The 25,376-nt window shown below is 43.9% G+C and overlaps 1 pseudogene; it reads left to right on the top strand.

Annotated features, from left to right (window-relative positions):
• The first annotated feature begins 1,989 nt into the window (after positions 1-1,989).
• LOC146205190 (CXXC motif containing zinc binding protein pseudogene) lies at positions 1,990-3,128 on the top strand (annotated as a pseudogene).
• The last annotated feature ends 22,248 nt before the right edge of the window (positions 3,129-25,376 follow it).

Genomic DNA, 25,376 nt, shown 5'->3' on the forward strand with positions numbered 1-25,376 from the left:
GCCAAGAGGCCCATCGGTCCGAGTTACGCCGAGCCGCGCACTGAAGATATCGCCTGGACAGTCATTAAACCTTTCATAACTCTCCGTTCATAGGCCTCTGTGTACGCGCAAAAAGTAGATAAAAGTCCATTCTTTACATATTTACAGAGCAGTGATGCATTCGCAGCTCGTCTTTTCTTAGCGCGCAAGCCTTAACGCTTTGCGAAAACTACGTCTGTCTAAATTATCGGAATCGAAACCTGAGCACGTTTATCATTCGTTAGTTAGCACTTGTCATGCGTAGTCGCCTCCAGGAAACAATGTCTTGATAGCTGTGTTTAATTTTTACAATAATAGAGCTGCCAATAAATGCGTTATACATCCAAAATATAAAGTAAAAACTCTTGCGAACAAATCTAGCTACTTTTAGCTCCTTGCTAAATTTTTTAGCTACTTTTAGCTACTTTCACGCTGCCATCTAGCTACTTTTGCTCACCGACATTTGGCAACACTGGTGTTAGAGAAGTCTTCTGAGTCTAGACACACACAAAACCAAAGCTGATGCATGGGTCGAGCATTTATCACTATCGGAAGCATCTCAAAGAAGGCCAATGTAATGTGCAGCGACTGTTCGGGGAAGCCATTCATGCCTATCACACTTCACTTATTGACAGAATAGAAAGTTTTCAGCAACAAATAGGCATGGCAGCCATTTATGTAGCGAATAGCACTTCAATGGAAAAAACATGCAAAAAGGACATGGACAGAGAAAGAAGGCACACAAAGCGCTATGTAAATCCTGTTGCCGTCCATAAAACCACATTTGTCTCACTATCGTGCGGCAGACGATAAGATCATCAGCGGCTTTCCTTGACCAAAAATGTGATGGGATGAGGATATTGCGCGCTTCGAATTCAAGAATATGAAATAAGTACATCTACGAGCACACACACACACAAAAAAAAAAAGAGAGAGAGAGAGAGAGATGGAACATATACACCTCAAATTGTGACACAATCCGAGCACAATTACGTCAGGAACATCATGAGTCACTCGCCGTTTGTCCCATCAAAGCGCGCACTTGTTTGCAAGCTTCGAGTTGTTAAGCGGCCGGGAAAACTCGATCAGCACATGATGTGTTCTAACGTAGCCGCACGAGTGTGCATCTCGCAAGAACCTCGTGAGCTATGTTTATCGCGGAACTAATAGAGAAAAGGCGAATGACTTTAGATATGCAAACGTTCCATTTATTGAGGAGGTATACCGTGCGGCGAAATCTCGCCAGGAAACGCTGAAACGTACCCCACAGTCTCCAAAATCTGCGTCATCCGATAGAAACACCTCTCACAACGCCGCCGCGAGGTTGTAATACGTACACTAATTTCAATGCAGTCAAGTTTACCGGCCACGACATCCATCGAGTGGGCGCCTCGGCACTTATTTTCCACGGGTCAACTAGCTGAGCCTGCAGGTATTACCGGACAATGTCATGTTTTTTTTTTGTTTTTTTTTTTTTTGGATTTCCTACTACTATGCCATGAATTATTTTCCTTCTTTAATTTGCTCCTCCGTAGTAGCTCATTTTTATAGTAACTGGCAAAATTACAATACATCCATGCACCATGCATGCATGCAGTATAGATGCCTATTCCGAGGCATTTCTAGTCATTTACAGCACTTCCTGTAATATAGAATGTTTCTAACGTGTTCCTGTCGTAAACTTTTGAAACGACTGTGTTTAGGCCGCAGGCAAAACGTGCCAACGGCGTTGTCAACCGGTCAAACATCGCGCCCAACACCCTTTAATATTCCGAAACCGAAACTTATGGCCATTTTTTCATCTCGGTGTCGGGGCACACCTGTTACACACTGAGATTTTCAAAGCACGTTTTCTGTTATCCAACGATACCCTGGAACACCAAGGGTTTGTGGTCAAAATGTATGCCGCCTATTTCAACACCGAACATTTTTTTTTTTTTGTTAATTTTACAAAGGTTAGCCAGATTAGCGAGATTGGCGTCGTCTGCGCTCGTCTCACCACAGTGCTCCGTTACATGCTAATACAAGTGTTAATTGTTTTTAAGATTGCAGGTGCCGCCACAGTCTTGTAGTTTTCAAAAGTGGTAAGGTCTTAAAGTCCAGTTTCATAGTTAAAATAAGGTTGAATCTAGTAATTTGTTTCAACGACCATGTCTTCAAGCATTCGTGCCGTAATTGCTGTAACCCTGCAATTGGCGGTGGTTGTTGCGCGCTGTTAAAAGTGATCAGTGATCAGCCTAATCAGCCAATGTGGAACAGTGTAAGCCAGCGGTGTTGGATTTTTTTGGACGGGCTTAGTCTTAATTGACTGTTCGAGCGTTCTTCGCCACGAGAAGAGTCTTAAGCGTTCAGAAATGGTCAAGATTGGATTACAGCTACGTGCTAATCTGGACAACATTACAGGTTTCACGCCGAGTCATGAATGTGTGTGGCGCCTGAAGTTAAAATGCATGAATTGTGGAGAAGAAACGACTTCTTGGCAGACAGTCGAGGCGGCCAACAAAACTGCTATGAAGGGGAGACGTGAAAATGCCAACTTGGTCCTGAAGTGCAGGCTGTGCAACAGGGAAAATAGCATTGACATCCTGAATAACAAGTTACAAACCTACAGCGCAGATAACGCATCCAGCTTTGCTACCGTTGCCGTATTCGAGTGCCGTGGAGCTGAACCAGTTGCGTTCGATGCCAGAGATGGCTTCAGCGCTGAAGCAACGGGAAGCGGAACTGTGTTTGACGACGTCAAGTTCGAGGACAATCAGTGGGCTGATTATGATGAGAAAGGGAAACAAGCAGTTGGAATCTACGACCTGGAGTTCTGTTTTACGAAGATTAAGTGACAAGTTTGCCTCTGCTCGCGGTGATTGTCTTGTCTAGTCCCTTGGTGCCGAGCAAGGAGCACGGGCGGTGAGCCAAGAGACACATCCGAATTCACATCTGAAAGAAACGTTGTATTGTTTTGTGTCCTTTTGTTTGTTTGTTCCTTTTTTCAGAAATGTAACTGCTTTCTTGACTCTAGGAGATTGTCAGAAGTGGTGTACTGGTTTAAAAGCGAGTGTGTGTTGTTGTATGTTCATTAAAGCATTTTTCTTCTTTTTTTTACTGCTACTGCATTTCTCACTGACATGCAGATACTTCATTGCCATTGTACTCTTTATTCTTCTCATAGCACATGTGGCGGCTATGCTTGATTTGCAGCTTGATCTTTGTGTAAAAATTTCCTGGTAAGTATATAGTTTAATGTTACTAATTACAATGCAGCATCCACAAATATTTAAACATGCCCACATACAGCACCTCTTTGCATGCTTGCAGTCAGTGAAGGAATGACCAGATATTCACAGGAAGTGAGGAAAAACACTGTAGGGGAAATTATAAGTGTTGACCAAAGATTTAAGTGGGCCATGGCATATATCAAGGATCTTGCTTCAGCTTGGTCATTGCATCATTGAATGGCTTAGCCAGCATTTACGTCACAATCTGTGAGAAGGAAAGAAAGAAAAAGTGGAAGAGGAAGGGAGACGTACCCATGCCTTGAAGTGCCAGAAGAGTATTCTCTGTCTGCCTATCTCCAGCTGGCATAGAAATGTGTTCAGGGAAGAGGTTGTACATTAAAAAGAATGCCAGGAAAAACTGTACATATGAAGATAAGTTTGTACTAAAAAGTTTTGCCGTAGAATCAATCCATTGTGCAGCAAAGCAGTCGTGTGCAAATGTGCACGTGTTTTCAAATCAACACTGTGACACAGCCGTTCATTGTGCAGTGTTCAGAGTGGTGCCATGCCATTTCGCTTCCCTTTCAGCATCCATCTGCTGGTCAAGTTGAAGCTAGTTTGCAATAAGGATTCGAACTAATGACATATGTACCTCTGATTGTATGCCATTACTTGTACAATTAAGTGTAGGTGTCCGCAGAGGAGTGAGACAGATACTGTACCTTCCTTTCCTTAAAAACCAACTGAAACAAAAAATATATATTAAAAAACTTGTAGAATGAAAAGGCAGTGTTAAAAGCACTATAATATTTATAATATAATATAAATAATAATAAAATAATTTATAATTTAATATAATATTCAAGGCAAAGCTTGAATTTCCTCCTAACTTTTAAGCAGCACAAACCCTGCCTAGCTTCTTGTACCTCAGTAGTAGCCTGTACTTGACCATAACTTTTTTGCAATGGGTAGAAGCTGCAAGTGCACTGCTTCAGTGCATTCATGAGCTGGTCACACAGGTCTGGGATCCATTGCCTTGTTTGCAGGGGCATAGCCAGTGGAGTTGTTTTGATGTTGGAACACGGCACCAAAAGTTTCCGATTGCTGCATCCTTCTCTGGCTTTAGTATTTTTTTTTTTTTTCAACCAGCAAGCGTCCACCCAAAAAAAATTTCTGGCTGTGCCACTACTTGTTTGTATAACTCCCACTTCATTTTCAGCAAGCTCTAGGCGTGAAATTTTTTGAGGGGCTGAGGCTAAGTCTGATGCTTCATTGCTCTCAGATATAGCACCTTTAAAGGGACACAAGGCCCCTTTACACGATGAAGATGCCCCTGCTTGAAGTACAGACAGTCCTTAGCCAGCAACAGCTGTGGCCAGGAGAGGCATTTCATGTGCACTCCTGGATGCCTACTGGTAAAATAAATTCCTGCAAAATCTTCTGCCATCATAATGCCACAATTTTGCATTTAAAAGAAATCGCTTCAGTGGAAGAGGAAGCCTCAAATTAAGGCGGTTTTTCTTTTACCTGTGCCCGCAAACAATGCTCTCCTAAGTTGCCTCACCCACTTCTGCGAGGGACACTGCCCAGCCTTGTCAATGGGGGTTAATATTCATCATTAGCTGGCTAGCACACATAGTACTTAGTAGGGATCCAGGAGGCGGTGGGCACACCTCACTCTCCTGACCATAGCTGTTGCTGGCAAAAATGAACACTCTATGCTTAGAGAGGCTGGTTCACTTTGTAAAGGAAACATGTGCCCCTTTAGAGGTGATAATGTTGGGATCAACAAAGCATCAAACTCAGTCCTTTAAAGACTTGCAAGTTCCAAGCACAACATATTTCAGATATAACACAGATACTTTGGCACAATACTTCTAGCAATTTGTTGACAATAGAGTGGGAGCTATGTAAACAAGACAATGGCACCTAGATTTGTGTGACCAACTCGTGAATGCATTGAAGTGAACTTGTAGCTTCCACTCCACTGCAAAGGAGCTGAGGCCATGTATAGGCTGTATACGCAGTGCCTGGTGTCATCGACGGTACCGGAACGATGGAAGAATGCAAACATTATCCTTATTCATAAAAAAGGGGACTCTAAGGACCTTAAATATTACAGACCAATCAGCTTACTGTCTGTTACGTATAAGGTATTTACTAAGGTAATCACTAATAAAATCAGGACAACCGTAGACTGCCACCAAGCAAAGGATCAAGCAGGTTTTCGGAAACGGTACTCTACTATCGATCATATCCATACCATCAATCAGGTGATAGAAAAATGCTCGGAATATAACCAGCCCTTATACATAGCATTCATTGATTACGAAAAAGCATTTGACTCAGTTGAAACATCGGCAGTGATGCAGGCACTGTGAAATCAGGGGGTAGATGAGCCGTACGTGAAAGTGCTGGAATATATATATAGTGGCCGCACAGCAACCATAGTTCTGCATAAAGAAAGTAACAAAATTCCCATAAGGAAAGGTGTTAGGCAAGGAGACACAATCTCCCCAGTACTATTTACAGCTTGCTTAGAGGAAGTATTCAGAGACTTGGAATGTGAGCAGTTAGGGATAAGGGTAGATGGAGAATACCTTAGTAATCTGCGATTTGCTGATGACATTGCCTTGCTAAGCAACTCGGGGGATGAACTGCAAATAATGATTGATGACCTAGACAGGAAAAGTAGAAAGATAGGCTTGAAAATCAATATGCAGAAGACTAAGGTAATGTTCAACAGCCTCGGGAAGGAACAGCAGTTTACATTAGGTAGCGAAGTACTGGAAGTAGTAGGCGATTATGTCTACTTAGGACAGGTAGTAACCGCAGATCCGGACCATGAAAAGGAAATAACAAGAAGAATAAGATTGGGAAGGAGCGCATTTGGGAAGCACTCGCAGATTATGACTAGCAGCTTACCGGTACCCCTCAAGAGGAAAGTATACAACAGTTGCATCTTACCTGTACTCACCTATGGGGCTGAAACGTGGAGGCTAACCAAGAAAGTTCTACTTAAGTTGAGGACAACCCAGAGGGCTATGGAACGCAAAATGGTAGGGGTAACATTAGGAGATAGGAAGCGTGCAGACTGGGTCAGAGAAAGAACTCAAGTTACCGACATTCTAGTGGAAATTAAGAAGAAATGGGCATGGGCGGGACATGTAGTGCGAAGAGAGTATAACCGATGGTCGCTTAGGGTAACAATCTGGATTCCAAGAGAAGGAAAGCGTAGCAGGGGGTGGCAGAAAGTTAGGTGGGCGGATGAGGTTAAGACGTTCGCGGGGGTCAAATGGATGCAGCTAGCACAGAACCGGGTTAAGTGGAGAAATATGGGAGAGGCCTTCGCCCTGCAGTGGGTATAGTCAGGCTGATGATGATGATGATGATGGGCCACCACTATGGTACAGAAAGCGCGGTACGGCTCATGCTTCTTCATAGCAGGATTTTCCAGTTTGGACCAGAAATATTTCTTTTGTGCCTGTTCTTGCTCTTTGATACATTATCTGGACTGCCACTGGAACCAATCAGCCACATGCCATAGCTACCATTAGCAAGTTCACAAAACTAGCATTGAGCATGCCACGTTGTAAAGCACCAGTGAGTCCAACAAATATTGCACCCTTTTTGCAGTGTACATTTCTGGAAAATAAATGTATGAAAAAAATTTGTATCAGGCCCATTAGAATGGCTATGCTATGGGCTACACAGGAAACAGGTGTGCTATGCAGGAAAAGCGCAGCTATGTGTTAGAGAAGTCCTTCTGAGTCTAGACACACACAAAACCAAAGCTGATGCATGGGTCGAGCATTTATCACTATCGGAAGCATCTCAAAGAAGGCCAGTGTAATGTGCAGCGACTGTTCGGGGAAGCCATTCATGCCTATCACACTTCACTTATTGACAGAATAGAAAGTTTCCAGCAACAGATAGGCATGGCAGCAATTTATGTAGCGAATAGCACTTCAATGGAAAAAACATGCAAAAAGAACACGGACAGAGAAAGAAGGCACACAAAGCGCTATGTAAATCCTGTTGCCGTCCATAAAACCACATTTGTCTCACTATCGTGCGGCAGACGATAAGATCATCAGCGGCTTTCCTTGACCAAAAATGCGATGGGATGAGGATATTGCGCGCTTCGAATTCAAGAATATGAAATAAGAACATCTACGAGCACAAAAAAAAAAAAAAAAAAGAAGAAGATAGAGAGAGAGAGAGAGAGAGAGAGAGAGAGAGAGACGGAACATATACACCTCAAATTGTGACCCAATCCGAGCACAATTACGTCAGGAACATCACGAGTCGCTCGCCGTTTGTCCCATCAAAGCGCGCACTTGTTTGCAAGCTTCGAATTGTTAAGCGGCCGGGAAAACTCGATCAGTACATGATGTGTTCTAACGTAGCCGCACGAGTGTGCATCTCGCAAGAACCTCGTGAGCTATGTTTATCGCGGAACTAATTGAGAAAAGGCGAATGACTTTAGATATGCAAACGTTCCATTTATTGAGGAGGTATACCGTGCGGCGAAATCTCGCCAGGAAACGCTGAAACGTACCCCACAGTCTCCAAAATCTGCGTCATCCGATAGAAACACCTCTCACAACGCCGCCGCGAGGTTGTAATACGTACACTAATTTCAATGCAGTCAAGTTTACGGGCCACGACATTCATCGAGAGGGCGCCTTGCAGCACTTATTTTCCACGGGTCACCTAGCTGAGCCTGCAGGTATTACCGGACTATGTCATGTTTTTCTTTTTTTTTTTTTTTTTTTTTCAGATTTCCTACTACTATGCCATGAATTGTTTTCCTTCTTTAATTTGCTCCTCCGTAGTAGCTCATTTTTATAGTAACTGGCAAAATTACAATACATCCATGCACCATGCATGCATGCAGTATAGATACCTATTCCGAGGCATTTCTAGTCATTTACAGCACTTCCTGTAATATAGGACGTTTCTAACGTGTTCCTATCGTAAACTTTTGAAGCGACTGTGTGCAGGCCACAGGCAAAATGTGCCAACAGCGTTGTCAACCAGTCAAACATCGTGCACTACACCCTTTTAGATTCCGAAACCGAAACTTATGGCAATTTTTTTATTTCGGTGTCGGAGCACCTTACGCACTGAGAGTTTCAAAACACATTTTTTGTGACCCAAAGATACCCAAATACACCAAGGGTTTGTGGTCAACATTTATGCCATCTGTTTCAATAGTAAACATTTTTTTTTCTTTTTTAATTTTACAAATGATGATGCTCATACCCTTTGAAACGGGTCGGCACCAAAACTGGTGCGCAGGCCATGGTAGAAGAACAAATGGTAGCGTAACTCCCATAGACGCCTGCGTGTCGACTCTGAGCGAGGCTTTAGTTTCCCAGCGCCCCCTGCGAACTGTGAGGCACAACAAACACGTGACGTTGCTTGTGACGTCACAGGGACGTACTTTTGGCGGGGAATTTGATCGCCTTTCTAATTATGAACGGAAAACAAGGCCAACAACGACGGAGGCAGAACGATGCTCGGATAAGGCAGAAAAATGGACACCGTAACTGTTCATCCAACTTTACTTGACATCGATTTCTACAGTCAAGTTTTACGTTAACTGAAATGTTACGGCATCTTTAACCACCTTATCATAACATCGTTCTGCCTCCGTCGTCGTTAGCCTAGTCTTTCGTCGCGCGTCATGTAAACGCATTCTGGGGCTTATTTCTTCGGGCACGTTTGTGAGCACAGGCCTTCAAGTGAATTCGGCAAGCACATGGATAGAATCACATGGCTTGAGGCATTTCACTAAGGGCATAAATGAGTGAAGCTGTGCTGCATAGAAAGCCAGGCTTTATTAATTCACGATTACTTACATAGACGCTTCACGACAATGAAATCTTTAAGTGTAGGAAAGCGACCACCGCTCATTCGTCACGGTCTTCATGAAATCCTCGTGATAACAAAATGACATCAGCGTAGGTCTCCTAACGAGACGCGGTGAGATTATAAAAGGGTAAAAAATCTTGCTAACAAACAAAGTACATATCAGTGTCAAAGAACAACAAAAACAAACGAACGGAATAACTAACGCTAACGCTAGAACGCCAACCTGTAAGAGCTTAGGTAGGCAATTCAAATTGGGATTGCTAGTATTTAGAAGTTAATGCGTCTGAGAAGTGAAAATATCTACGATATATAGCTTCGCTCCAATAAATCTCGCCCTGTTCACGATTCCATTATTTTACTCGCGCGTCATTTGCCACTGAGAGGAGTCAATGTGAGGTTACAAATTTACAACTTAAGCATTTAACATGTTCATGAGAAAGATCCCATTGACAATAGGAACATCACTGTGATAACAGCTAAAGCACGTTCGGCGAACGTTGGTGCGGTAATACGACGCAGTAAGCAAAACACGCAGCAAAGGGTGCGGAACGGAAGGCTTTGAGCAATGCGACACGCGTCTTGGGGGCAATAAAATCTCACCTTCACCGCTCAATTAAAACATGCAGCGATACGCCGCTCATGCAGACGTGTATCCGTAAAACAAGCCACCACTTTTGCGACGTGTCTGGGAGGCCGAGCCGAGCCGCCGAGCTGTGACGCAGCATTGTCCCATCGTCCGGAAATGCGCACATGCAGCGGCAATCAGTTTCTCATCGAGCACTGACAGTCTTCGCCTTGCTGTAAAGCTCTACCACAACCAGCATAATAAAATACTGACTGTTTGTTACAGATAACCCACTCTGTACGCAGCACGCAACGATGAACGTTGAACCGGGGCCGATGACGCACCCGCGGATGAAAAAAGCTTTGGTCTGAGCCTTATCTGAGCCATCTGAGCTTCGGGCAACTACGCAGCGGATAATAAGTGGCCGAGAGAGGCCGTTAGAAACAAGTTAAAATATTATTAAAAATGTAACACGTTTTTTCTTACGCAAGAAACAAAAACTGCATTCATTCCTGAGCGAGAATATTATGTTTACTTTCTAATTCTTTGGAGTTCTGGCAGATCTTATTTTCTGTGCGCTAGTAATTTGCCTCACAGTTCGCAGGAGCCCTCATCATCGAGTTGATGCCGCTGGCAGTAGGCAGCTGCACGCGTTTTCTTCCAAGTTGCGCGACCAGTTGTACATTGACCTTGCGCAGGCCTTAGCGATGGATGGATGGATGGACCAACATCGATCTGTGACGTAAGCACGATGCGGCAGCGCTTCTATCGCCAGCGTGGTCCGACTCAATGTTACTAGACTAGTCTAGTAACATTGGTCCGACTGGGGGTGAAAAATAGGCTTAGCGCCCATAGGAATACATGGAAGCGAAATATTCCAAAACAGTTTTCTAATTTCACGGGTCATCTGTGATGTCGTTATGCGGTACAGAGCAACAATGAACATCCTAGAACAGATCACGAAAGTATGAAATCTCATTAACGAGGCGAAGTATTTTTAAAACACCGCGAAACGTATGCGGGTGCGAGTTGGGAGGGCAACCCATAGAAACAGATGTAAACACATCTTACCGCAACATTTTACTCGGTCCAGCAGCGTTGAACCCTTCTCATTTTTTGGTGAACGTCTTGTATCACGCCTCGACATCATGTTGCATGGCACACTACATTCCCTTGCAAGTACTGCAAGTCTGACGACTTGCGGTACCGTTCACAGCACGATAAACTGACCGCGCACAGTTGCAGACGGCAGTGCGCCACCGGCGCTGTCGCTAGCAGATGCTCCGGAGCTGGAGGCGGCCGCGGTGGGTATCGCCAGCTACGCTGTCGTCTGCTGCAATGCGCCAGTCTCGTTCGGTTCATATTGTCGTATGGCGTTTGACAACTGCTTTTTAAATGTAATTCTGTCTAGGACGTATCACTGGTATGACAGTATTATCAAGTTTATTTACCCTATGCGGCAGCATATCAGACTGTAAGCAAAACTGAGCTATTCGCTAAACTCAGCTTGCCTTTTGGCGGTGTCTGGATTCATAACACAGGTTATTCGGGGAGTTTTAAAAGTAGACTGCCTTCGTAATGACGCACCATACTCTATCACCCACTTCTTCAAAGCGCTGACCAACGTTTAACGACCGGCCACCACTTCTGATGCTCTGCGAAATGAGAAAAATGTTCCGGTAAGTTGTGTTTACATGTATTTCTACGGGTCGCCCTCCCAACTCGCACCCCATTATGTTTCGCGGGATTTTAAAAATACTTCGCCTCGGTAATGAGATTTCATATTTTGACGATCTGTTCTAGGATGTTCATAGTTGCTTTGTACCGAATAACGACATCACAGGCGCCCCGTGAAATGAGAAAACTGCTTAGAAATATTGCGGTTCCATGTATTCCTATGGGCGCTAACCCTATTTTTCACCCCCAGTATAGTGCCTAGAAAGCTGCGACGCCGCGAGCGCCCCCTTTGTTTGTAAACACGGTGTTAGTGGTGTTAGTCTATAGGAGCGTCCCCTTTGAAATGGGGTGGTAGCTGTAGCTATCGATCATGCCCATTTTTCTCCCTATATCTTAATTATTGATTTAGAATGGTTAACTAAACCATCATTCTATTTATTAAATTTTTGTTCCTACATCACTAACATTATGTCACTTCTCTGCTTTTAAGCCACCAATCTTCCAGTCGTTTTTTTCTAGTTTGTTATCTCTAAACCCCAGAGCTTCAGGAACAGTAATTGTGCCTGCGAGTAATTGCGAGATTAGCGAGATCAGCGCCATCTGTAGCTCGCCTCATTGTGCAATAGTGCTAGAATGCCACGAAAGACATATTTCAGTGCACCGTGACGCAATGTTGTGATGTACTACTCTTTTCCTTCCCCCTGTGGCGTTGACAAACGCCTGCCCCGAGTCAAAAGGGATCAGGACTTCTCACCTACCTACCTACCCACCCACCCTGCCACCCTCCCACTCACTCACACACTCGATCACTCACTGACTTACTTACTTAATTATTTACTTACTTACTTACTCACTCACTTACTTACAGTGCTCCTGATTGGTTACATCTGGGTAATTCTGATTTCGGGTCGATCGGCGAGACGCGCGTCTGCTGCGCTGTGCTTGAAACTCTGCATCAACAAGCTTAAATTTGACTCTTCACGTGTTTTATAAGCGCGAATGAAGTCGTAGAAAAGATCATAATGACCTGCACACACGTTATGAGCCTATTTAACGTTTCGTATTTGAAGAAAACGAGTGAAAAATCATTGCAAGTGCAACCATTACAACGTGTGTCGTCTGTTCGCGCTGAAGTTTAGCATGCATCATTCATTTGGCGAAAGTTCATTTTTCGTTGATATTATCAAGCAGTCGCTACATATATTTCTAAAATATACTAGAGTAAGCATTCTTTAGAGGTATTTCGTTAGCAGAAGCCGGATAATTAGACTGCCGGCTGCGAGAGAGCTGAAAGCATACAAATACCAGGAGGACATAGTGAACTTTTTTTGCAGCCTTAACAAAGCTTTATCGGTTTATGCTGCACTGCCCGAGAGAGTCAGAGTAGCTAGGGTTTCTTGTCTTGCTGTGTACTGCAGCTGTGTGCAAGCACGGCCGGTTCACCGCGTTTTAGTTTAGCTAAAGTTGTGATATGCGATTCTAACAGCTGTTGTGCTATTCTTTCAGAAGATCTAGATTTACTTTCCAGTACTTCGAAACCTTAGAAGTATGCTCAATCTTCGCTATTTTAAGTTAAATGCTACCTAGACAGCTAGCTTAAATAATTTTGTTTACATGCGTCCTAGTTTGTTTGTTTTTTTTTTCTGAAAACTGTAGCAGATATACAATGCCAAAGAACTGTATCATGGTTGACATAATACTGTGAATCAACGAAAACATTAAGAGGATCACGAAAAAAATAATAAAAATTTCTCTCAAGCATATTTGATTTTTACTTAAGTTGTATTACAAAAATGCAACTGCATGATGTATATGAGCTGCATTTTTAGCACTGCTGTATTCATTTTGCATGCATCATACCCTAACATGATCTAACCAAGACTAGATGGTCAAAAACCTCTACTAATGCTTGTTGAGGGCCTGGGTCGGCTAGTAACGTAGCTATTCCGGCAGTCAGAGAGACATATCCAACTGCCGAGGCTGCAGTGCATGCGAAAAAACCTCACTCATAAACAAAATTAACTAACATAGTGTGTTGGACATTTTACGCTATTCACATACACCTGTGGAAGCTCTCAATGTTTGAAATTCCCATGCTTGATTCCCCAATACTGATTGCTGCATTATGTCGGTCAAAAAAAGGGAATTACTAAAACAAAAGCTTTATTTTAATGGCGTCTCTTGAAATCACCAGAAACTCCAGGATGTGAAACATTATTTTTTCCAATCAAAGCTGGGAAGAGCCTGTATAACTATTCTGCTGTTTGTACTTTGTGCTTGGGGTCTGGTTGGACAGAAAAACTTGGTTGTGTATACATTCAGATGTTTCCAGTAGGCACATATAAACTGTTAATGCATACATACTGAAATGCTGCAATGTATAACTCCTGCACTGTATGCGATGTGTTCAAGGTAAAGGAGGCAAATACTAAAAGCCAGGCATAAAGGCAACTTGTCTTGTGGTTCTTCATAACGAAAATATCAACTGAAAGTCATATCAACGCGTTTAGCACAGCTTTGCTACGGGCACCAAGAGAAACAGTCAGGCACACGAAAATAGGCAAAGGTAAAAGTGACTAGTCTATTATGCATCCATGAAAAAAAGCAAAGGTTCTTGTAAATGGGAAACTGTTCTTATACTGTAATTACACCTCATATTAATTTTGTCCAGCAGAACTTTTCAACATTTTTTACAGCACGTGATTATAATGACCTCCAAGCAAGGCTGGGAGTGAGGAATGGTAAATTATGACAAAATGCCTAGTACAGGCTGTAGAAGTGAGCTTCAATAGACCTGTGGGTGAGTAATTGCAAGCTGTAAGAAAATGCACAACACAGAGCACAGAAGCCTTGCCTCGGCAAGATTCATACTTCTTACCCTAGCTTAGACATAAAAACTGCTAGTTATGCCAGCCGCTGCCGACCTTGCAGAATTTTGCACTTCTTGAGATAGCCAATGGCCACCAGCGCCTTGTTTTCCATCTGAAGGCCACGCAGTGAATGAAAATAACACATAAACTTCATGTATGCAGCACCTTGCATATGCATCACAAGTAGCTATTTAGATGCATTATGTAGATGCACACATTTAGCAGCACCTAGGCCATTATTAAATTACTCTGCTGAACAGCAAAATTCGGTTTTATACCATGCATCTCAGCTTTTCTACGCTGTGAAAGATGAAAAGTAGCTGGACAGTGCTGTCCTGAAGATTTCATGACTCTGATCCAGAGTATAGAAAAAATGCCATTAATTTTTATTCCTGCAACAGTCTATAACTGTCTCTCTTTCTACACAAGACATAATAAACACCACAGCACAAGCAGGAAGCTTTATCAATCTTGCTTGTACTGCATGCTCACGCTGACTGCTTCGCTGGTGAAAGCATATGTTTCGTTATATGGAGTGAAATTAGCAAATAATTGCTTGCACAACAATGTATACACAACAAGTTATGCACAACAACGTAAAAGTCTTACAACTGCTAACGGTGACACGTACGCTGGCCTAGTCAGGCAACGAGACCAACCATGCATCGACAGCTGATTGGCAAGCACTCGCCGTGGTACTAGAAACTTTCATTTAGCAGAAATGGTAGGGAATAAATTGATCAGTACTTATAATATCATATCACGCTGTACTGACGGAGGCCAAACAACCCATTTTGGAACCTTTTGAAGACGTGGAACGACTGCTCGCTGCTACCGTCATCGTGCGAACACAGCTCATGCCAAAGCGGCCCGAGAGAGAACTTGGTGCTTTTAAACGAGAGCAAACAACCTACTTCACAAAATTTTCTAGCTTTCACAGCGCTATCCAACACTTGCCATTGACAAAAAACTTGTGCAGCTCGCCGTCCACGCTCAGCCAGCGGGTCGCAGTGGCCAACTAGTTTTCGCCGTTCACAACTCGACGGCACTCTGAACATCTTGTATCGCGTTCTAGTTCAGTTGCCGTAGTTGGAAGCCAAGCACAGCACCAAATTCCCAGCACATTGAGCGCAAATATCAAGATAATAAAGGTCGAAACCGCACGCTTGCAAGCAATGCCAGCAGAAACCAAACCACAAAAAACGACCCGGAAGTTAAAATTCACGTGACAATTCCTCGCCGTGCCATGCCGGAAGTGTACCTTGGCCGTGACGCTAAAGTATTAATTATTTGGCCGAGGCTAGAGCCACGCCCGTGGCAGCCCACACACACGTTTCTCCTGCTGCCACGCACGGAAATACGTCACACTCATGTGACCCGCTTATGATGACGTCAGTGGATGCGCGCTTCCGTTTAAAATGGTAGCGTTTCATCTGTGTGATATTTGCTCGTCATAGCTTTAAAGGTGTTAATTTTGTTGCGGCGGTGTTAATTATTGCTATTGGTACGCATGAGCTATTTTGTGTTGTGAGTTGTGCGTTAAAGGCGAAGTGTTGCACGCGCGCAGCGAGAAGAACAGTCAATTGCTGCGTTCCTGTCTCGTGTAAGATACTACATATTTTGGTGACGAGGATGTTAGCTTAAACCTCGGCGTGGACTGCTGGCCGTCTATCATGAGCTTTTCAGGTCTTCAGCCGCCTCCGCCCTTCCGTGGGAGTAATGGTGGCTGGCGTTCCACAACTACATGCTGTCGTCTGGTGCCTCCACTAACCTCCACACTTCTGCTAACCGGAGAGGGCTATCCTGCCAGCGAATTTTCTACACATTGTCGCCGTCGTCCACTTCAGCGCCTACCGCTGCTGCCTCACACTCCTGTGACGATGCTATCTTTATACTGGCGACGCATTACAAATATTCCGTAAATGTGATCGCCGCACGCCACCGTTTTCACTGCCGAGTACAAACTGCCGGAGAGATAGCATATGAGTACATCGCTGCCCTTCGCAGCCTTGTCGGCGACTGCGGTTTTGGGAGCTTCGCGGACATCAGGGACCAGCTGGTGAAGACCATTAGTCACTATTTCAGTAACCGCCATCTCCTTCATGACTCTGTCGCGCTAGACAGTGCCAGCAAGCTTCCTGTGAAGCAAAGGAGCTGTCAGAAGAGGTCGCTCCAGTAGAACGCGTGGGATGCGAGTGCACATCAGAACGGGTCCTTCAGGTCCCTTGCATCAAATGCAGTTGCCACGTATGTAAATCTTCATCTGCACTTCCGGAGTGTTCGTGCTATCGCTGCGGTTCTCCTGCCCACTTGGCGAACGACTCCACATGGCAAGCTCGCAAACGAAAGTGTCGTCGGTGCGGCGAAGTGGGCTATTTGGCATCTGTCTGCAAGTCGTCTGATCGTTCTAGTGAAGTGCAGAAAGTCGAAGATGATTCTTTCAGCAGTGCTGCTATTATTCAGGTCTCTACTGTTCCTCTGCAACCTGTTGCTTTGCCAGGCAAGCTTTGGGATAAGCCTGCTATTGACATCGTGGGCCGTTTCGACCAAGCTCCTAGTAACTGTCGCTTTGCAATAACACTCATTGACTATTACAGTAAATGGCCGGAGGCTTCTTTCACAACTGCCACAGTTCAAGAATTGCTTCTAGGTACATTTGTTCACGAGGATTACCCTGAATAAATAGTGTCGGATCACGGACCACAATTTTCATCCTCGGGGTATACGTAACTGCTACTCCTCAGTTTATGACCCTTAAGCCAATGGACTTGTAGGACAGTTTAATAGGGTTTTCAGGGCATATGCTCAGATGGCTCTTTGCGAGCGACGTGACCTACGTACCGCTATTATAACTGTCTACCACTGTGCGCCACATTCCACGACAGGAATCGCACTAGCCATCCCAGTTCATGGCCAGATGCCTCGCATAAGACTTAACGTTGTGTGCCTGCCCGGATCAGTGCTTCTCGACTGATCGTACAAGAGCGCTGAAGCTCTATTGCCAGTGGCTAGAGCAGAAGCAAGCCAAATATAAGCTTTATGCAGACCAGCGAAGTGGAACCAAGCACTATGACTTTCAGATTGGCGACTATGTGCGAGTTTGCAAGCCGATTGTGTGAGGCAAGCTGGCTGCTCGGTTTCAGAGCCTCGAAGAGTTGTTGAGCAAATTGGACCAGTCTCACACCTGCTGGATGATGGGCGAGTGTGGCACTCGTCCAAATTATGAGCTGTTAGAAAAGCAGTTGTTCAGCGCCAACCTCCGCCCTCAGCTCTGATGGCTCTCCCCGCTAACATTTTGTTGCCCACTGACTGCACCCGAGTGTCGACCAGTCCACTACCAGAAACGCAGACCAGAGTCCAACCTCGCATAACCCCAATAACGCAGGTGTTAGCCCGGGAACTTCCTCATTCCTGGCTTTGCCCGACACAGAACTGACAGACCCCCCTCAACCAAAGTGTGCCTCAACAGCAGCAACTACTACTCCTCTTCCTTCTCCCCGCAGAAGTAAATGTGAAAAGAAGCTTCCCACAAGGTTTAAAAGACTATGATGTATTAGAGGATATTTAGCCATTTGCCAGCAAGGTTTTTTTGTTTTTTTTTTTAAGTGCGGTGGAAATGTGATGAAGACGGTGTTGTTGCACATGTGTATGCAAGAAAACTAGGAAGTGAAATATAGAGTGGCTGGAGAGTAGTCAATTGCTGCATTGCTGCTGTCTTGTCTACGCTACAAGTTGCATTATGTTTCTTTGGTTCGAACCCGGGAGCTTCAGAACAGTAGTTGGTTATGTAAAGTGTTGCTCAATTCAGGTATAGGCATTTGGTAGGAATGAGCTAGTCTTTTGCATATATTACACAGCCCTTCTGGCCTTTTGTGCATATTGTCGCGCGCAAGATAAAGGGATGTTCCTTAATTTTGCTAACCTTCAAATAGTGTCGTGTGGTGGCTGCATGGTGACTAGGACAGTGAATTACGTTGACCAATATTTTTCATCATGTCGCAGTCACGATTTTGTACGAGCAGACAGAAATAGCTGAAGATGTTTGCACGGGGCAAATGACATCTATGTTCTCATTTACCAATTCACTTGACCGGTTAGCTTACGCCATTGTCGAGAGCGAGCCTTTGGCGTAAATCGCTTTCTTCGCCATTCTCCTGTGAGACCAGAACAAGTACACAGCTAATGTAAGCCAGACCACTCAACTTCTACACACAAACGATCGTTATAGGCAGGCACTGCATTGTGTATCCAAGGTGGTGAGGGAACCATGTTCCTTGGCTGGAGTTGCAGAGGCGCTCTATTCAGCGCACCTACTGGAGGAATAGTCGAGTCTCCCCATTTTGGGCTGGAACTGACCTGCGACGCTATTTATTAGGACTACTTTCCACCAATAAGGTTATCTGCTTTTACTTCAGGTTTCCATGAAAATAATTAAATAGTGCTCCTTTGTTAAGGCGCTACACTGATCAGCTCCCTTTTTAACAGTGATCGGACGTTCCAAGAGCCTAAATGGGGAATGTTGCATACACATGCAGTTAAATTACTTAGCATTTAGTAAACATGTTTGTTCAGTCATATTTTTTGACCTACTATGTCTAAATATTAAAACATCCTTGCAGCCAATGGAATTACATTTTTTAATCAATAGCTTTATGGGTTGAATTCATGATCGAACCGAACGAAAAGCACAACAGCTGTATACATTCCAGACCAACTTGGGCTATGAAGACACTGTAGGGGAGGGCTCTGGATCATTTCGATCACCTTTAACTTCTTTAACAGGTACTGACTGTGCACAGTACACGGGTGCTATGCTTTCTGCATCAATTCAAACACGGCTGCCACGGCTCAAACCACTGTACCCTGGTTCAGTGGTTGAGCATCTTAACCACCGAGCCACTGTGGCGGGGTAAAAGTAAAAAAATAGGTATATAAGCCCTGACTTTTTTCTTTGCACACACCATAGTTTGTTTCATCCATGTCTCTGCTGTAACACCCTAAGTTTACTTCACTTGACAATAATGAATCAAAAGCCAAGACATTTGTGATAGCCACAGTTGCTTATGCGCCATAAAACCCCATATAGAATTCTGCGTATGGAGCCGCAACTTTAAACCCAAGCTCTAAGGCCATCTTAGCCCATGCAGTGCTGAGGGCACTGCTGCCACCCAGTCAAGTGATCTTGCAACTTTGGTGACAGGTTGCAAAGCTTGAACAGTTACTGTGCACTCCTAATGCACTATATCCAATGACTATGGCGAAGGAAGGCGAGAGACGGTGGCTGGCGGGCACCATCTACAAAGCTATCCGATAGCCCTTTTCGGGCCCTGACAGAAAGAACACTTTCATATAATGCCTCCTTCCTGGTAAGCATGTGAAGCTCTCATTGTTACAATTGTTTTTTTTTTTTTCTTTTGAATTATGTTTATGAAGAGCAGTACTCTCCCCCATTTTTTTCTTTGTGCCACTCCACCGAGAGTACCATAATGGCAGACCCTGATTCTCTGCAAGAACAAAGAGTAGAGTTGCCTGGCACTTCCTATGATTTTGTTACTCTTCAGAAATGCTTGCTTTTGTCGCAATGCCCCGTCTACTTACTCCCTTGGCTTTGGTATCTGTGACAGCACCTTTTGCATGACATTGTGGCCTATAAGGTTTGACAGCAGTAGTCAGTAAGCCAAGCACAGATTCCTCGTGAACTTTTACTAAAGCTTTCGTAGCACACTTGTTGCATGCAGGTTACCTGCATGGTTGGTCAAAGGACCCCATGCCTTGGGGTGTGCAGTTAAGCTGCACAATGGGGAACTTGTGAAGCTGCTAAAGTTTCTCAGGGAAGCAGACAAGACCATCCTCACCTTACATACATCTTGAGCTTTGGGCTATTTGTGCCTCATAAAAGAGTCAAAAGATTGTGACCTATTATATACATTCTGCTTCATAAAGTGCTTTTAAATGGCACCTTCGTTTCTTAACAAAGGTAGGACTTTTCAATAACCAAGATAAAGCAAAAAAATTATGCCGAATTCAAATTTACTGCAAAAGCATGGGGTAAATAAAGATGTGAGGTATGTCTGATGCCGTGGCCTTTGTCTTCAACTATTTGAGGATGCCTCTTGCAGTTGGCAGGTGACATGAACAGGTGACTCCTGTGACGTCACAAGACCGCACGTCACGGTGGAATCGGCAAGTGCTGCTAACTTTAGCTTCGCCATTGAGATGGGAGGGTGAGAGTCCCAGGCTAGACATGCTACCCTAGGTCACACAAGCACATTCATATGGCTTGGTTAAAGTTGGGCTTTATATCTATGTCACTCCCGGCAGCTTGAGCAGCACACATTACGGCCCACCTCACAGCATGCCTCTGGCAGGTGGCATGGCTGGCCACTTTTCGGCTGTTTCTGTGACATCATCTGTCTTAAATTTACCTGCCTTTGTGTTTGCTTGCATTAAATGTGCGTGTGACATCAGCAGCGACATATGTTCTCATGTGGTTTAACCATGTAAACTGTCCTGATCTTCAATCTGCTTTAAAATAGCAGGCCTGGTCCTTTGTGGCAGTTGTCAAATGCCGAGAAACTTGCGCTAAGCGATACAAGGAACAGCAGGCAAGAAGATACAAAGTCATCTACATACACCTTATATCACGTATATCAAAATAAACTACGCCAAACTAGTGTTCTTGCTTGCTTTATTAAATTTCCCACATTAAAAATTTTTTTCAGGTGTGTATAACAGCAAAAGAGCAGCATTTCTTCGTTACAGTACAGATCTAAGTATGATCATTTTTGCATTAACTACACTTACATTGAATACTTGGGCTCACAAAAAGACTGAGGTAGACCCTAAGTTCCATGCCGCAGCGACCCCTTTTGTGATGGGTAAACCAAGGCGCCCTTGGGTTGTGCGATGTCAGTGCACGTTATAAAACCCAGGTGGTTGAAATTTCTGGACCATTCTACTATGCTTTGAGACGTTAAACCCATTAACTAAAGAAGTAAACCCCAAGTGATCTTTCTTTACCCACACAGGAGTAGCACATTATACGGCTGAAGAGAAAGTTAACTGAATCACAGAAAATGTGAGTGCATACAGCTGTAGGTATAATAATCTACTGGTAGTAAATTTACTGCCAGCTGGTTCTTAAAAGGACATGCATGTGTACACATACTGCTATGACAGGAAGCACACTTCTAAGCAGTAATAATTTTTTTTTAGTGCCTAAAGCTTTGAATAAACATGTGCATGTCTTTTGAGTGTCCTGCATATGCTGACGAGCGTGCATACTACGAACATAGCATAGAAAAGCTCTCCCCAGTGCCTTTAACAATGGGCATTGTTTTAGGTCTCTCAGCCTGCCCTAGGCAACAGAGACTCGCAACAAACTTTTTATTTACGTATTTGAAAGACATTGGACTTTTAGACAAACTAAGTTCACCTTGAATGTCGCACTGTGGCATTTTTCACGCTGTGAACTCTATAAGCACATTTATCGGACTATGCATTTCATCATTTCATTTTATACCATGACTCCACGATGCACCTTAGAACGCACTTAATGGCTGCATTTTATCTCTCTCTTCATTTCTTTTAATCTCCTCAGGATTCTTTTTCCATCGTTACCTCCCGAATTCCCCTTCCTACACAGAGTAGCATGTCAGAGAAATTTAAACGGCTAAAATCTCTGTTCTTCATTAAAGGGTCTCTCTCTCTCTATGCAACTCTTTTGACCTTGTGGCCAGCAGGCACCACCACAACACCTTGAACTCGCACAGAGAACATACTTTTGTCGGCATAAAGGAATTTTTCAAGCTCACAAGACTTTTAGAATAAAAGCAACCAAAGTAATATATATGTCTCTTTGTGTGCATTCTTGTGACAACGTACCAGGCACATGGACTCTTGTGAAATTGCTGCACCTACTGTCCACTGCTGTACATTTAAACACCCAGCACACCAATCCTGTTTTGATCTGTATTTTTTCATGTTTTCGAAATAGCACAAGTGCACTGGTCCACAGTCAAGAGATGTGTAAGAATGCCCTTCCCGGTTGAATTGAGGCCTTTTGTAGTTACAGAGTCAGCACCTGTGACTCAAGTCCCAACATCAACTACAGTTGATGTCATGACACATAAGCCAAGGTGGGGCTCATTTCTAGAAGAGTCAGTATTTTAGTCCACATGGGCATGCCTGCTACGAGCAATGATGAATATGTTTTGAAAATGCCCAAATATTGCAGACAAGAAAAGCATGCTCTGCAAAGTCTGCATTAACCGTGCCCATGACATGGACGAGCAGGGTGATGTTTTTCTAGTGAAAGTAGCAAAGGACAATTAAGCTCGGCTCAGTGACTACTTTTATTTCTTGAAGTACTGGGGAAGGTGGAGGTGTTCTGGGTGAAAACAGAACATATATGAGGCAACACAAGCAGAAGTGCTTTTAAACTGATGAAGAAAGTATACTGAAGTTCTTTTGGACAGCAATAGAAAATGAATTGACTGGTTCTGTTCAGAATTTGTGGTAGTAGCACAGCACAAAAGGGTAAACAAGGATCAATATATTTCTAGCATCATCCTGACATTTCAACAACTCATTTGGCATCCTAGACAGTATGACGAAATATTTACAGCTATATGAGAAAAGTTAACCTTTGTTTATATTTTACGAATTAACAGTTAACTAAAATGTAAGCATGTACAACAAGGCAGTACATGAAGTCCCGGCAGCCCATGACATGAACAGTGATGATCATCTGCCCTGGTGCTTCTCTGCAGTGCACAAGTACAGAGGGGCGAAGCATACACAACAAACGGTGTGCTAGCATACAGGCAGGCTGTGCCTAAGACAGCTGAAAGCAACAACGATGCACTTACATATGAAGGCCAGTTCTCGGGAAAGCAACATAAAAAAAAAAAATACTGCAACAGCGAGTAGCTGTTGCAGTATCCGCACCAAATTAACATGTACTACGTACTACTTTAAGTACAGCACTGCACACTTGGAGAAGACGTGACCGAAGGGGCTGTAAGCAACTCGCACTGTACACAAACCTCGCAAGTACACACACTGTCCCGCTTGTATCCCAACGACGTGAAGAAACCGGGAGCACAAATGATTGAAGTATCTACGCGCAAATTTTACGATAAATGACTGATGCAATAAATCCACTGTGAATTCTTTTTATATAGGCTGTGGCTAGAGGTACGTCCGACGGACCCGATCAATGGTCTTAAAGGTACGTCCGACGGACCCGGTGCGTTTTTCTTTGGGATACGACGGACGGACCCGATCGGTAGGGTTCTTCCGACGGACCCAACGCATTTTTCTCCGATATGGGCCTTGGGATCCGTCGGGAAAGCCGGACGGATCCGAGATCCCCAGATGTGGTTGTAGCAACAATATGGTAGCCATATGTAGCCAAATCGAAGTTGGTATGAGGTGTACTACGTGCGAGGTGCAGGAAGTATGTTACTACTGCATGCGTGAAATGTGAAATTACAAAGAATAGTACAGTGGCAAGAATAGTGCCTAGAATGGGTGATATACTACTTGATGGCATGATGATAGGTTTACGTGAGTTGGACCGCGGCAGGGTCGCAAGCACAATCGCGGTGTTGACGGCCAGCCCGCGGCCCGCACGCCCGCTCATTCCTCGTTATCATGTGGATTAACGTCTACGACGGTCGTTATGTAGTTATGTAGTTTTGATTCTTCAAAGTTTCCTCACTTCTATCTGTGATGAGATGTGTCACGTAACGCATCGCTTTCTGCTTGCATTGAGGTTTGGTGCTGCAAGTTATACGTAGTCGCTGAAAAAGCTGGGTGCCGCCGGAGTGTCTCCAGCCCAAGCATCGCGTCATTCGTGTTTGTTGGAGGTGTGGTTTGTGCTTACCGTGAGATGCTGTGATGTACGGATTACGTCCTACTAGAGTGCTGTGTGAGACTACGAAGAGTGCTGTGATGAGTGCGCCGATGTCTGGACGGACATCAGTGTGTCCGTTTATGATCGGCGATGTTGCACGTGCATGTCAGTGTTTATTAGGTGCAGTGGTAATTTATTTACACGCGCTGTGCAACAATCAGACGAAAATAAGTCATCGACAATTTTTTAGCCTGCACTACAGAGCTCAAAACACGGAAAATGGGAATGCACATGATGCAGTTTTCGCATGTTGGAGTGGACCGAAAAATAAGTGCCCAGCCCACACCGCCGAGATGCGCATTACTACAGGTGAAATGGTTCAGGTTTCTGTAAAATAGCTGCCTGGCACAACACCTTCCTAAATTTTCAGGCTTTGTACTATTGTTGAAGGCCACTTTATCATTAATAAAGGAACGAATATGCTTTATGTGTTAATGACTAGTACTTTTTCAACATATGTTCATTTTTTTTTTCCTTAGTTTCCTTTGTTTTTCATGGTAGACAAACACAAATAGTACACTTTTAAACTTGTCAGTCCAAAGCTGAACATGAATATCTGCCATACATGTGACAGCTTTAATGCTAGAAAGGTTGACGTGTATAGCATGTACGTAAACGCTGCGACATCTTAGTGGCACGTTCGGCTACTTGCCCCAAGGTCGTGATGTTTAATGCCAGTGATGGCAGTCGCACTTTGGTGCAGGTGAAATGCAAATGCTTCTGTTTCCTGCAAGATGTCAACGCAAAGTACAAAGCCCGGGCAGTTAAATTAGTCTGGAGCTCTCCACTACGGTATTTTTCATAGCTACATATGTCACTTTAGGATGTGAAACCCTACTTGCCATAGGTAGGCTGCATTGTTTTTTAGATTTTGTAACCTCTCATCTATGTTTTGCAACATTTGGCTAATTTTAGTTCTCAAACAGTTGTTAAAGATGAAACCGAAGCAGTTCTTGGCATGGTTTCCTGCTTGGATTAATTTGCTAATTGCAGTTCTTTGAAACTTGCATCAATGCTGGACAGTTCAAATAGCAGGCAGTTGAATTACAAAAATGATGTGGATTGTGCATAACAGTTCGGACAAATGGAAAGTAACGGTCCCCTCCTTGCATGCATAGGTGCCCTTAGACAAATACATACCCGGGTGTGTGATTGTGACGCATATCAAGGGTCAACAGAAGGCCATGTGGAGCCAGTGTGATATTCTTCATGAAGGCTAAAGTAGAATTGTACAA

The sequence above is a fragment of the Amblyomma maculatum genome, chromosome 1 (genome assembly GCF_055883805.1).
Source record: "Amblyomma maculatum isolate TAMU_Amacu chromosome 1, ASM5588380v1, whole genome shotgun sequence".
NCBI lineage: Eukaryota > Metazoa > Arthropoda > Arachnida > Ixodida > Ixodidae > Amblyomma > Amblyomma maculatum.